At 38.2% G+C, this 14,890-nt stretch overlaps 2 long non-coding RNA genes across 2 annotated transcripts in view; both read left to right on the forward strand.

Moving 5' to 3' along the window:
• Positions 1–14,890, forward strand: part of LOC137470741 (uncharacterized) — a 514,479-nt gene that overhangs the window by 48,366 nt on the left and 451,223 nt on the right. The gene's annotated exons all lie outside the window — the stretch shown is intronic.
• On the forward strand, positions 7,598–8,048 carry LOC137469906 (uncharacterized). The gene is made up of 2 exons (XR_010996777.1): positions 7,598–7,734; positions 7,827–8,048. It is a non-coding gene; the product is annotated as an uncharacterized lncRNA (long non-coding RNA).

Here is a 14,890-nt window from a genome sequence, read left to right on the forward strand (position 1 = left end):
TTCCCACAGGTTCACAGCCTCCTCTCAGGCATTCACCTGCTCTGGCATGGGTCTCCTCTGTGAGCTGCAGGTGGATCTCTGCTCCAGAATGGGCTTCCATGGGCTGCCAGGGAAAAGTCTTCTTCAGCATGGTTGGCACCACGGGCTGCAGAGGAATCCCAGCTCCAATACTTGGAGCACCTCCTCCCCCTCCTTCTGCACTGACATTGGGGCCTGAATAAGTTGTTTCTCTCACATATTCTCACACCTCTCTCTTCTGGATGCAAATACTTCAGCACAATAACTTTTTCCTTTTTAAATACGTTATCACAGATCCATCTGTGATACTACCATCGCTGATTGCTTCAGATTTGGCCAGCAGTGGGTCCCTTTTGGAGCCAGCTGGCATTGGCTCTGTTGGATATAAAGGAAGATTCTCACAGCTTCTGACTCCTGTAGTTCTCCCTCCCAGTACCAAAAGCTGGCCAAGTGAACCTAATACAGTTGTCCCATCAGTGTCTTTGGAGGCCATGAAAGCATCACATCTGCTGTTTTTGCTGGAGGAGTAAAGGCACAGGAGCACTTGTTTGAAGGGAGCAGAGCTGCCTGCTGACTGATACTATTACATGGTGCACATCTATTTAAAGTCTGACTAACTTAGGGCCACAGAAAGTATCTTTTTCATAATGTGATATGATATTGATGAGGTGCTACAGCACTGTAATCCAGCATGATGCTGGTGTTTGCTATGCCCATGGTCATCTTGGGTTATTTTCCTTATTAAGTCCTTTCATTAGTAAGGTTCCTCAATATTTAAATGCCCACATAAGAAATGGTGTACAGCCTAAAATTCATCTGTATAATCCCTATGACCTAGGAGATCTGTAACTAGATTTACCTTTTAAATAAATAGAAGGTTTCTTAAATATTGTCAACTGGGCAGAGTTTATAACTACTTTGGTTTTCTTGCTGCTATGAAGGATAGAGTTCTCTTTGTCCTTTCAAATTTTTCCTCTCACAGCTCACATTTGTCAAAAAACTTAGTCACAGAGTCATTTTTCAGGAAAAATCCCAGAGTCCAGCCCTAGCATTTAATAACCCAATGAAGAGAAATTGGCAATGTTTAGACTTTCTGGTGCAAACCGGTTTGTAGATTCAGAGTTGGGCAGTCACGGCAAGTTTCCACAAAAGAAAAGAGAACGGTGATTATGAAGAGCAGAAAGGAGATGATAGAAAGGTGAGGAGGTGAATACAAGACATGAGTTAGAGGAAAGCCTACTACTTAGTTCTGAAGTGGTGGCATAAACCAATCTCTCATGTACTGCAGGTAAAAAGGAGAGGGAGTGAGAGCATACACAGTACATAAGAAATAGAAGAGTGAAATATGTGATAAGGTAGGTGTAGCAGGTGACTGTAATTGTAAATGACTTGAGATTCTTAGGACTTTTGTTGCACTATAACAATAGGTAACGAATGAAATGCAGATGAGTGATTTAACGAACAAATGTTTCTGGCATATCTACTATGTCAGCAATTCAAACTACCTGTGATTCAAAACCAGGTCCAATCTACATTCATGACCAGAATATTTTAAATCCAATTAACTAACCCAGATGTAATTACTGATGTAATTACTGTTGCTATCTCCTGATAGTAAAGGATGTGTACAAGACCAAGATACATGGCTCAATATAGACCTTAACTCTCTAGAAGAGAAACGAGATATGGAAACAATTGAGTAAGTTTGGATTTCATTATTTATTGTAAATGTACACAGCCAAATTTTTCTTGGGATAAAGCCACTGCTGTCAGTTTAATTACATTGGGAGTAAATGTGACCCTCCTCAAACCTTCTGTAAGTGTACAGTTTCTATTAAAGTTGTAACAGATCAATCATGAAAAGGTCTTGGCGGAAAAATCAGTGGATAGGTAATAAAAAAGATAAAGGACACTGAAATGAATGGAATGACATGCTGTGGGATATTAGCTCTATAAAAACAACTTTGTCCAATAAAAAAAGTTAGGTAGTAGCATGAGAGTGGAACACGCAGAGACCCCCTACCTCTGACAAAAATGGTCATTTCTTTTTCTGAGTAAAAAATATTGTGGTGGAAGTCGCAAGTATTTTCAGTGAGAGATGCTCTTTTACAATTAGAGTTGCTTAAACCAAATTAAATGGACCTGTTGATTATGCAAAATTTAAGGATTATCCATCCATCAAAAAGTTGATAGTCAGACTTGCATTTAAATTCCTGAGCTGTGACCCACATAATGTGTTTCTGGCTTGGAGCTGCCGCACAGCCCTGTGCTCTGCACTGCAGCTTCTACTTGCCCTGCACCTGCTGTTGCACAGTGAGCACAATTGACTTGTGATTTGAATATGCTGAGTGGCATGGAAATGCAAAATAAAGTCAAAATCAGCTTACATGTATGAATATTAGGTTTGCTTTGAAAGCACTTATTCTGCAGGAATTTGTGTGTGCTCTTTGCTGGCTGTGGAAGAGTGCGTTGTCCTTGTGATGCCACACACTCCATTTTGTTCTTGCTGTGCTCCACACGTGGGTGGAGGGGAGCACATGCCATTTTCCCAAAGGAGAGCTGTTGCTGAGAGGATTTTTCTTGGTTTGTTTGCAGCTGTGCTTGCCTGCAACTGACCATATTTATTCTGCCCCTACATCTCCCTGCTCCTTTCTCTTCTAGCTTCTTTTCTTCCTGAGGCTTTCCTTTACCCCTCACCACTGCTACCATTGCTATCCTCTTGCCCTGCCTTCCTTTGTGTTGTGCCCATCTGGTTTCCTTCTCTTGCATACTCCAGAAGTTCCCTCACTCTTATTCAAAATGAATAGGTCAATCCTCTCCATTGTTGCCTCTGGCTACTTGGTGTGTCTGACACCTGAGCTTTATTGTTTGGGAAGTTACCTAACTGTTTTTAACTCTTAGTTTTTCCACCGTGTTAGACCACAGCAGCAGATGCTGGGCTTCCTCCATTTCCTACTCCTTTGCTTCTCCTGAGAAGCACCACTTGTGTTTTTATCTCATTATTCCCTTGTATCTGGTGTTATCAACAGTTCGTACAGATCCTCCTAATTAGTTTTTCGTCCTAAATTTTGTTTTGGGCTCTCCCTCTCCACAGTATATTGACTATTGTCATAACTAATCTCCAGATATCGGTGAGGCTGGGCTTCTGTTGAAACTCCTGTCTCACTGCATTTGCTTTCCAAGTTTGATTCAAAGTGGTTTCTAAGTAATCAGAAAGGATGAATAATACAAATAAAGACCTGTTTAATTCTTTTCTACAGAATAACTGTGTGAGGAAGCTTTGAAAAAAATCAGCAGAGGACAGCGCCCTAAAATCTGTGCATGTTGAAAATCTTGTCAGTGATACATCTATTAATTTGTGCATAACATTAAATGTTGTGCATGTTTTTTTTTAATCCACTTTTATTTATTTATATAACTATTTGATTGTTTATGTAGTTGATACTGTTGGATCTGCCTTGCCAAGGTGTCCAGACTGTTATTATCGTTATAATCTGGAATACAACTAGTATGCTGTGACAGTGATATTTTTTCTTTAAAACAGTGGCTTCTGATTCAGTTCCCCCTGCCCACTGTGCTGTTGCTTTTTGATAATTTGAAAAAGGTTGTTTTGGAATTATGATGAGGGAATGTGGGAAATAATGGGAGTACCATAGCTTCCTTCTGAAGGTAATTAACTTTCTTTAAAGGAAGGTGGGTGTACTGCCTCATAATAAAAGTAATCTTTAGAAATCACAAAAATTAAAAGAAATTCCTTTTTTCTCACCCAGTACTCAAATTTTCATCTCCAAAACCTTTTATTTTCCCTAATTACCCTAAATATGTGCAAGAGGGATCATTACTAATACATAAGTAAATGGAAACATAAAAATTAAATTCTGATATTCCTAATACTAATATAAATTGAGAGTAGCCCTATTGATTTAAACTAAGTGGTTCTGAATGGCTTTGGAACGAGTTATATGTGTTAAATTAGTTATTTGCTGGAGAGAAAAGGGAGCTACCAGAACTTCCAATAAGTAATTTTTTTTTAATGGAATTTTCTTCTCTCCACAGCTCGTTTTTACTGTTGTTGTTGCTTCTTCAGTATGGTCTTAATGATGAGTTTAAAATATTTATGTTCATTTGCGTGGCAAGGAGCTGAACTGTCATAAGAAAGAATTATATCTTTGGAGGAGGATTAACAGAAGAAGCTGGGTCATAGAAAAGGAAATCACTTGTTCAAAGTGACTCAAGTATCAGAAATGAGATTAAGAAAATTGTAACGAGCGCATTACTCTGTACAAATGTTCACCTCCCGCACCTCATTTTCCCCCCTGCTTTCCCAGTTTTTCTTTTATTTCATAATAATGCAATGAATTTGTTGCAGATTTATATATTGACTTAAACCTTCAGAAGTGAATTGCACATACAAATAGAATTTGATTGTAAAGAAAAAAGCCTACTTAAGTCCTAATTCAGCCATGAAGATGATGTGGGCTTATTACATTGTCTGAGACCTTAAAAAACCAGATTGCTGACAGATAAACAGAACTTTTGTGAAATGAAAAGCTATATTTCCATTTCTATATTTCCCATTTTTACTAATTACATGATGAACAAATACAAAAATATAAGTGTAGGCCTAATTTTAAAAGTATGCTTGCATTCACTTAAACTATTCATGCCCTTAAAAACATGAATGAATTGAGGCTAAATACAGAGCTCCTATTTTTTGTTAAAATCATGTGTCTGACTTCTAAGACAAACAGAGAACTTTACACCAATGTCAGCTTTGTGTACACAGCTGCACATTGTCATGTTTATTATCTAACTTCTTTTGATTGAACTGCTTTGACTGTATTTGGCCTTTAGAATATTATTTTTGTTTGTAAGGGGAGGTAGGATAATTTCTTAATAGAACCATAATTTACAAAATTCCAAGCCTTCTAATACGGTAAAAGTGAGTAAAAGAAAGTAGTTTCCTTTTCTAATAAACTGAGCCTTCCTTCCCCCCTCTCCCCCGCTGTCTTTTACAGTCTTTTACTGCATTTCGTTTAAAAATCCTCTCATTTTTGTTTCTAGACCACATAAGTGCATCTCTGCCTGTCAGACCTCCTGCCACCCCCTGTGTTTATGCATCTGGCATTTCAGACTTTGGTTGTGTAATGACAGCTTCCGCAAACAGAAGACAGATCTCAGAATTTACGGAATGTCCACAGTGAATTATGCCTGTTTTTCTTCCTCTGCATAGCTCAGTTTCTGACTGGTGTTATGTGAAGCTGGGATTCTGGGTAGTAGCAACCACTGCTTCCACTCACTTTGAGAGAAGATTTATTTGTTTCTCACATTTTGCCAAAGAATAGCTAATTTTTTCAAAACCAGGAGTGTGTATATGTATATGTATATATATATATATATATATATATATATACACACATATATATATAACCAGGGATCCTTCTCCAGGTACAACAACTACGTATCTTCAAAGTGTCTATTACATTATGAATGTGAAAATTTTTACCCAAATTGTAAAATTATATAATCATGGCAAATATGGCTAGAAGGGTCCTTGAGAGTTCCTATTCATTCTTCTATTGAGAGAGATTTAGTTATACTGAGAGACTTTCTCATACATCTTTGCTCTTAAAAGAATCCCGGTCAAGTGGGTCACTTTCCTTGGTGCTCCTCTATAATGCCCGATTATCCATCTAATTATAGACATTTTTTACCCCTTGTGTTTATCTTATATTTTATTTTCTTAATTTAAAACCATTACTGATTTTTCATTCACCACCAAACACAAAGAACATTTATCTTTTGAATATCTGGAAATTGCTACCATGTATTTTTTATTCCCCAACTTGGTAAACTAAACTTCACCTTTTCTCATTTTTCTTCAAGGGTCTATTTTCTCTACTTTTGAGGTTTTTACTTGTTTGTTTGCATGTTTTTTCACCCTTATTCTTCTCTTTAGATGCTTTCTGGTTAGCTTCTTTCTTGGGGTTTGGCAGCCAAAAGGACATAATGAAGTGTTGGTTGAGCTGTAACCTCTCTGAGGTATGTGGGAGGGTTGCATGAAAGAAGCTCCGTTTTACAAATAGGTGGCCTGAAAGGAAACAGGGCGGTTAAATGGTAATGTTGACTCTGGGCTGTTCCTGAACCTTTTAACTTTGTGGATCCCTTTTGAGAATGTTTCTGTATGGATGGAAATTTTGCATTTATAATTATGCACCTGGTAGTTCCTGTTTAGAATAATGGTTTGCACTTGTCTTTACTGAATCACATGCATTATATGTTTTAACTCCAATGACTTTTAATTACCTAATATTTGAAGCTATTTACAGCTCCCTATTCCTCCATTATTTTTCTACACAAATATTTGAACCCAAAAGCATGAACTGAGCAAGAGGCTTGGAAGATTCTATTTTTTATATGAGGCAGCTCATAATTTCCTTGGGATGACTTATACTTGTTATTGGAAAGAAACTTGGCATGGGCAAATATTTGACTAGATGCAGCCCAACATCTCATTCAGTACACTAAGGCACCAGGCCATTAGTCAGGGATGAAATGAATAATGATTTACTGTATGAGCTGAGTTTCTTAATCTAATAGAAAGCTGTCTTTCAGGTCTGTCCCTTGTCTAAATTCATCAGGCTTCACTTCTAAGGTAGCAGAGCTCCCTTTCTGTGTCCCTGGATTCCTTTCATTTCAAATGACAGGGAAGTTACATCTTTTAGGAAGGGGCAGCTGTAAGTACAACTTTTCTAGTAAGTGGTTCACTTGGGAACTTGGGTGGTTTTGGCCATTGTGTCACAAACCACTCTTCACCCCTTACAGACGCTGTTGTGCTCTTCAAAAACCTGCTGATGCAAGCTAACATCATCTGCCTGCGATCAGAATCTGGCTTTTAATCTCTATTTACTGGAAAGATGCAATGACATTTTGTTTTCTAGGTCCAATTAGTATCAGTTCTTTATTCAGCCCTACTGTTATGAAATGGAAAATTCCATCTGAGGGGCTGTCAGTGGCACAGAAAAATTAGTAAAAGGCTTAGTTTCCATGTCATCAGTGGGAAAGTATTTTATTATATTGGCCACGGATTTTATATTTTATGCATGGCCAGAAACCAGCTTTTATCCTATTTCCTTTGTATTGGAGTATTTTCTGCTTATATTTCAACTCCTGTTCTGCCCACAAAGCTTCTCGTACTTCCTGTTAGGGGTGCCTACAACTTTTGGAGATAATTTTCAGTGATGACAGGTATATGTAAACATGTGTGAAATCTTAGAATCTCAGTTGCTGTGTATTTTGCTTCCACAGTTTTGCTTTTTCATTAGCAAACCCAATAGACCTGTAATAGACCAAAGTTTTCCCGGCTATTTACTAGAACAGATTTATAAACCAATGCAGTAAAACTTTTTTTTTTTTTTTTTTTTTTTTTTTTACTTTGCTATGCCGTGTGACTGTGTTTCAGCATAGAAATTGTCTTTGTAGGCCGAAGGAACTGGTTCTAAAGCACAACCCATAAAAGCTTACTGTAACAACAAACAAGCTTACTGTGACAACACAGAGCAAACAAAGCAGGAAAACTTTGCTCCCTTTCAGGGGTTCAGCATGGATGCTGACACCTCAGTTCCCAAGCAGGGGTCATAATAAATCAAACTTATCTGTTGCAAGTCAGATACTGCTGATCAGATTCTCCTTTCAATGCTTACACAGCACTACTCTGTATGTATATCATGGGAGTGTAATTTGTATCTTAGAATAGTACCTCTCTGATTGACATGACTTTGTGTATTTATACTACATTGTATTTTAAGATCAACAATTCCAGAGTCAAAGATGCTTCCCCTGGAGCAGCATCACTACTTCCACTGCTCAGAACAAGTAGCATCAAGCACCTGGAGACAACCACACATCTTTTCTAAAAAATAAAAAGTTTGAATCTGAATTTGGGTAGCATTTTAACTTGAAGCTTTTTTGTAGTAGATTTTTTCTTGCTGTTTGAAAAACAATTCAGTAAAGACTTATTTTAACTACTCTCAAGAGATATCATACTTCTGTAACTCACCTCTTGAAAGAGACAGTCCACAGGAATAATAGCAGAATTCTGCGCAAGAGGTTTGGAAAATGATTGCCAATTTCTGAGTTATTACCATGCATTGGATTTGAATGTATCTTTAGAAACTAACCCCTTTACTGCCACATTACATTTTATGCCAGAGGTCACCTCTAACACTTTCAGTGAGCTAATGATTTTGTCCTAAGTAAAATCTTTTGGGGGTTTATAATTACTTTCCAAATTCTCTCATAGCAGTGTATTTATGTACAGCAGAACTTTAGTAGGAGATGATACAGGGCATACAAAAGGAGAAGGCTATAAGAATTTTGTAGATATGAGGTTGAAGGGGGTCTTTCTGGGGGGTGAACGGAACCATGTTCCTTGCACATGCAGTCCAAGATGCCCTGCAAGCAGAGCTTGTTAAAAAAGGCAGAAAGAACCAGCTGCTCCCTGCTATGGGGCAGTGAGCAGGTGCTATCTCATTCATTGTTGTTATTTGAGCAAGGTGATTTACTGTACTGACAGGCTTGATCTTTTTCTTCCATAGTTGTCTGCAAGGGACACACAGGTGGTTGTCTCCCACCTGAGAGAAGAACTGCATCCTCATTCTCTCTGGATTATAGAAAAAGCATGGAGACACTCTTCATGCATTTCTTAAAGGCTGACACTCTGTTCATGTCTTGGGGCTTTTTTTTAAGGAAGGTCTGTAGCTTATACGTGTTCTATAGGAAAGTCTCAGTGCAAAGGGCAGTGCAAGGGCTGCCTCCAGGTGGAAGACCAAATGAAATAAATCTTTTGCTGATCTTCCTCTCTAGGCACCTTCTGAATTCCATAACCTATTTGGCATGGATAGTTCATCTTGGATCTTTGTTGTTCTTACTTCATGCTATGACCTTTTAATCTTCATTCTCATCTATCTGTATGACCGCATCTTTAGATTACAGAATTCAATCTTGCTTAAAGAGGGAATCTTACTTTAAATTTTTGTGGTAGATCTTTTATACTTGGTGACAACAATGGTTCTATTATCATGAATTACAATGGAATAACAGTGACTCATTGGTGCACCAGAAATCTGCTTTATATTTCGTTAATATTCTCATTTCTTTTGCTTTCTTTTTTATAGTCTTTATTCTTAGACCTATGGTTTGCTCTCAGAATTATTTCTTCTCCTTTCTTGTGATGCCTTGCCCCTAGGAACACCTAGATGAAACCTCTGAGGGGCTGTAGGCCATACATACAGGGATCTTCACAGAGGGATGACCACTGGTGGTTTGCATCTCCTTTCTGTTCTTAATCTCAATATGGGCAGGCAATGTCTTGCTCTGCTATACAGCCAAGAGATAAGTGCAGGAGCTGGTGAGGAGTGAAGAGGGACATGGAGCTGGGGCTGGTGGGAGTCCCAGAACTTATTTTAAACTTTTAACTTATTTTAAAAGAACATCCAACAGGGGCTTGTGTCAGGATGGCTAGGGCACCAACATCTCCTTTGTAAATTGGGAAGTGGGAAGGGCAAGTGGATATAATAACCAAGGTGAGAGAGTTGGATCTTAAGACTGTTGTCAGATTTTCTTAGCTATTAAATGAATTTAGATAATGTTGCTTAAGTTGCAGTTCACATTATTATAATTTATTTTTGTTCTAAATGTTGTTAGCTCTCATGCTCTCTTTTTATTTCTGTAGTATGCCTGTGCATGTAATACATATTTACGAACTGTGTTTATAGTTAAAATGCTTTCCTAGAGGAAATAAAAATGACATATTCACAAGAAGTCACAAAGTATTCACAGCCAGCTCTAAATGTGTGAAACAGTAGATCTGGTGCATAATTATGGTCACCTCCAGCCTTGTTGCATGAAAGATACAACATAAGGAAAGAACATCTTGAGCAAGGCATATGATCTGTCATGACAACATGATTCAGATCTGAGATGTCAAGCAAGGTGGGGAAGGGGAAAGGCTTTCTTCAGCAGAAGTTGTGTTGTAGCCTTGTGAGTATTCACTTGTCTCTTTCTGACTTACCTCTCACTCACACTGTGCTGCCAGCCATGAAGTTTGATTTGCAGGCAGTGCAGGCAGTTTCCCTTTGCTGGAGATTTTACTGGTGTCTTGTCTGAGAAGACTGGCTCTGACTAAGATATGTGACTCCACAGAGAGCTCTTCTGGAAATGAGGCCTCTCTCTTCATCTAGGTTACTCAAAAGGAGTGTGAAATTCTCCCTAAGGGAAAGAATACTGGTCAACATATGAGTTGTAAAGAAGAAAAGAACCTCATCTAAACTGCCAGCTGTCCTCTGGGCACGCCTCTAGGAAAGATATCTGTGTGTTCCGCTTCCTGATAGCTAAGTGATGGCATTATCTTTACAGTATTATCCTTCCAAAAACCTTTTGGTTTACTAATGTCTTGCATTCCCAAGGGATAGAGAACTATATCTCAGAGATGATTTATCAAGTGCTACACAAGCTAGGTCTGTGCAGCAGAGTGCAATACTCTGTAGGAAGTTCTGATATATCTTTGCCTTGCATCCTTGCTAGAGGCTGTTGAGCTTGAATGTGACTTTCAGTGTTGTCTTCTGTGTGTGTCTCTTTCTGAAAGTGCTGATAGATGTTTCCAGAGATCATGACTCTGCAAAGCTTCTTATCATGAATGTACATAATCTCTTGAGTCCTCTAGCTGAAGGATTTTAAATTAGCATTGATGTGTGCTGACTGTTTTTGCATTTTCCAAACAAGTTCCCACTAACTAGTATGATCACTGTTTTGTGAGATTTTTCTTGTACCAGTCTGCACTGCTTTGCCACCTCCCACTGGTGCTCCATAAAAAAATCACTCTTCAATATATTTTGTTACAGTTATCTATTCATATAGTTAAAATAAAACTTTTACTACTCTAGATGTTGACATGTGACTGTAGCACACATAGCGTTGGCAGGAATGCTGTCCAGTGGCTTAATCCTGTTTTACTTTTTACAGTTGGATGGGGTTGCCAAGACTCCTTGTGACTCTTGCAGAAATTATTTTCTAGTTAGCTTTACTTGTGGTTTGGTTCTGACAATTCTTTAAAAAGTGGGAAAGAAATGGTTAATGAGGAGCAATTTCTATATGCCCAGCAATTGGATATGCTTAGAGTATGAGCAATGAAATATTACTAGGTGAGAAGGATACTATTCAGCAGAAGAATTCCCTGAGAAAACTGTTCAATGATAGGCTGAGTGGTGAATATACTGTAAATATTGCATGTGGACAAATATTATCATAGTGGCTTAAATCAGGGAAAATACAGCATGATGTAGCATAACCTAAATCTTGGAATCCAGACTTATGGATTGGCTGCAAAAAAGCTGACTCATTATTTTTGCCTCTGGCAGGTTCCGGTTGCCTGACTGTGCGTACCTATTGCTCTTGAGGCAGGATTTGGTCTGTGGCTGGTCAGTAAAATTTACAGCATTTCTAAAAAACATGAAACTGAAAAATGAATTGTTGAATGGGCATATGTTGCACATCTTACCAGCAGCAACTATTTGCTAAGACTACAAAACCAGTGCATTACAGATGTTTCTTATATTCACCTGAAAAACCCAGCAAACTGCAGAATTTTTTATGCCTGTAGACCAAAACTGCTAAAGGAATGCATCTTGCAAATTGATAGGCTGTTCTAGAGTTTAAAATGAAGTTAGATCAGTGCACAGTAATATCTCTTTAATTACAAAAGTCATGTTACTTTATAGTCTACTTTAGAGTCACTTCTAGTTTTTATAATGTCTACTTTCACCTAATCCCAGTCAGTTGAAGTTAAGTAAGGTTTACAACAAAGAAAGGCCTTAAGGCTACTGGATTTTCCTTATCACTGTAACTTTAAAACAACACTCAGTTAAATTGGATTCTCTTAGGACATAAATAACATGTTATTCAACTGTTGGCAAAATAACTTATAAAGAAAAAATTCAGTCATAGAAGGGTTCATTCTTAGATCAGCAGAGGCATTCACAAAACCTATTTGAGCTGATAGCCTTGCAGGCAAAATCCTGATTCCTTACAGCAAATAATGTGGAAGTATGATCAGATATCTTCATGCTGAGTATTTGCAATTTTTCTTAAAGTCAGGAAGAGATGTGTTTTACATGCATGGTGCATACTGCTTACACACATACATTCAGGAAAAATCAGGTCCCATGTCTCTCTTCTGTAGGTGCTGAATAATCACACATTTTGTCTGCAATGGAAACTGAGGGGGCTCAGTTTTTACCTAAATTGAGCTAATAAACAGTGAAATGAGTTATTTTTAGCTCTGTGAGCTTTGCTCATTAAATACAGAGATGGGTATCATGAATTGAGGTATAAAATGTTAACCTTGCAGAAAGTGAATTGCCTTGGACTCTACACGCAGAATTTAATATAAGATGATATTTTAGAGAGACAATATATATGTATCTATCTCTACATATGATATAGAGACAAAAAAAAAGGTATAACCCTGAAAGTGCAAAGAGAAGTAATTCTCATGCTGTTTTCTTCATGAGAAACTTATATAGGTATCTTTTTTATCCCCTGCTCCTCTTTATTGCTCATTATTTGTACTGTAGACTCCATTAATAGCCAGGATAGCTCCATTCATGCACAGGTAGGTCCTGAGTAGAAAAAGAGACCATTTCTGTATTCCAGAAACTTGTTGTCTGTGCATCCTGTTGAATTCTCCAGGATTTACTGTAGGGAGGTGGGTGAGTTATGTTTTTACAGAAAATGGTTTGATAAAAACCTAAGTCTGTGTTGAGGCAGCAACTGTTTTATGATATTGTTCTGATTCAACACCAGCTGGCAACTCAGCCCCAAACAGCCACTCACTCTCCCTCCTCCCAGTGGGATAGAGGAGAGAATGGGAAGAGAAAAAGGTGAGGAAACTTGTGGGTTGAGATAAAGGCAGTTTAATAGATAGAGCAAGATAAGGAATTAATACCCCACTGCAGGTGTTCAGCCGTCCCCAGGAAAGCAGGGCTCTGTCACATGAAATGGTGTCTTGGGAAGACAAACACCACCACTTCAAAGGCCTGCTCTTTCCTTCTTCTTTCCCTGGGTTTATATGCTGAGCACGATGTCAGATGGAACGGGATATTCCTGTGGTCACTTGGGGTCAGCTGTCCCAGCTGTGTCCCCTCCCAGCTCCTTGTGCGCCACCAGTCCCCTCGCTGGTGGGGTGAGGAACAGGAAATGCCTCGGTTCTGGGCAAGCCCTGCTCAGCCATAGCAAAAACATTCCTGTACTATCAACACTGCTTCCAGCACAAATCCAAAACACAGCCCTGTACATGCTACTATGGGGAAAATCAGCTCTACCCCTGCCAAAAGCCAGCCGGATATAATCAAGCACCAAATTCCAAGAAATAGAAACTAGTGCTTTCTGGGAGCACTTGTTAGTTTTGTGCTGACTAATTAGTATTCACTTTTTTTTTTTTTTTTTTTTTTTTTTTTTGGTCAAAAAGTAGCCCAGCTATACTGTACTGAAGGACACAATACGTGCTAGATGAGCAATTTGTCATTATGTGGACTGGAATGTGTAGCATTATCTTCCTAGGCAGCTACCAATTGTGTGTATAAGTAAATTACATTCCTCAGTAGCTCTTTTAACTTTACACATGACTATGTATTTTCAGCAAATTCTATGGCATAGTCTTGCATATAGAATTACTCATATATACAAATTTCTGCAAGGATCCTAGTGCTTGTAGCAGAAATATGGATTACAGCCCTTCTGAAGAGTAAGCATGTATATTCTGAGTAGAAATTTTAGGTCACATGTAGTCTAATTCTTAATTTCCTATTTTTCTGACTCACATTTAAATCTATAAACTTGTTGCTATATGAAGTGTATGCTTTTTTTCCTTATTCAGGGAAAAGAAATTTGATTTTAAGGCCAAAAGGACCTAAAAAGTTAGTGGGGTTTAGAAAACTGGTAGTCAAGTATGTAATGCAAGTCAATGAAAATTTAACTGGTGCAGAAAACTGGTCAGAACTGTTTTTTCCAGCCCAGTACAGATGATATAAATTGAGTATCAATAGATAACAAAAAAGAATTTAGGAAATTGTTTATCCCACCAGGCACTAGGCTTAAGACAAAAACTCTTGGATCAGCCAAAGGAGCAATAGTGTGACAAAGCAGGACTAAAATAATGGGCCCAAATAGATTGTGGATGCCTTGTCTATTGCCCTGAAATTCTCCATTTTGCAGATGTTGTGATTTATATGAGGATATGATGATTTCTTTAAGCAGATACAGTGATTTTTTTTTTCTTTTCAGAGGACAAATGTGAAAGTTTTCAATTGTCCAGACCCTGTAAAAATGACAATTTTCACAAGCAGTTAAAACACTGTCGAAAGCCACAGTCTGAACTTAAAGTGTCTAGTGTGAGATCACAGAGCATGTGTTTTTATGAGCAATTAAGTATTAACTGGGATAAAAGTTTTCTGAAAACGCCTTCACTTTCTTAAAGCAGAGAGTCCTCTCAATTACCTTGTTTCAGCTTTAGAAAATAACTACTTCAAAGTGTGTTATTTCTACACAGCTCCTGCAGCTGAAGCTTTTGCAGTTGCTTTAATTTGTCTTGTATGTGTGATCAGCTGACACAAACTCATAAATGGTAAGCATCTTAATAACTAACAGGCCCTTTCAATTTAAGATGCCCTTTCAATTTAAGGCCCTTCAATTAAAAAGGCAGTTTAGGTGGGTTGGACTCAAAGGCGGTGCCATCAGAAGCTTTTGATAGCCAGGGGTTCCTTTATTGAAGAGAAACTTGGGGTCAGTGGTGGGAACGGCTGTAAAATGCATCCTG

The sequence above is a fragment of the Anomalospiza imberbis genome, chromosome 3, assembly GCF_031753505.1.
Source record: "Anomalospiza imberbis isolate Cuckoo-Finch-1a 21T00152 chromosome 3, ASM3175350v1, whole genome shotgun sequence".
Classification (NCBI taxonomy): domain Eukaryota; kingdom Metazoa; phylum Chordata; class Aves; order Passeriformes; family Viduidae; genus Anomalospiza; species Anomalospiza imberbis.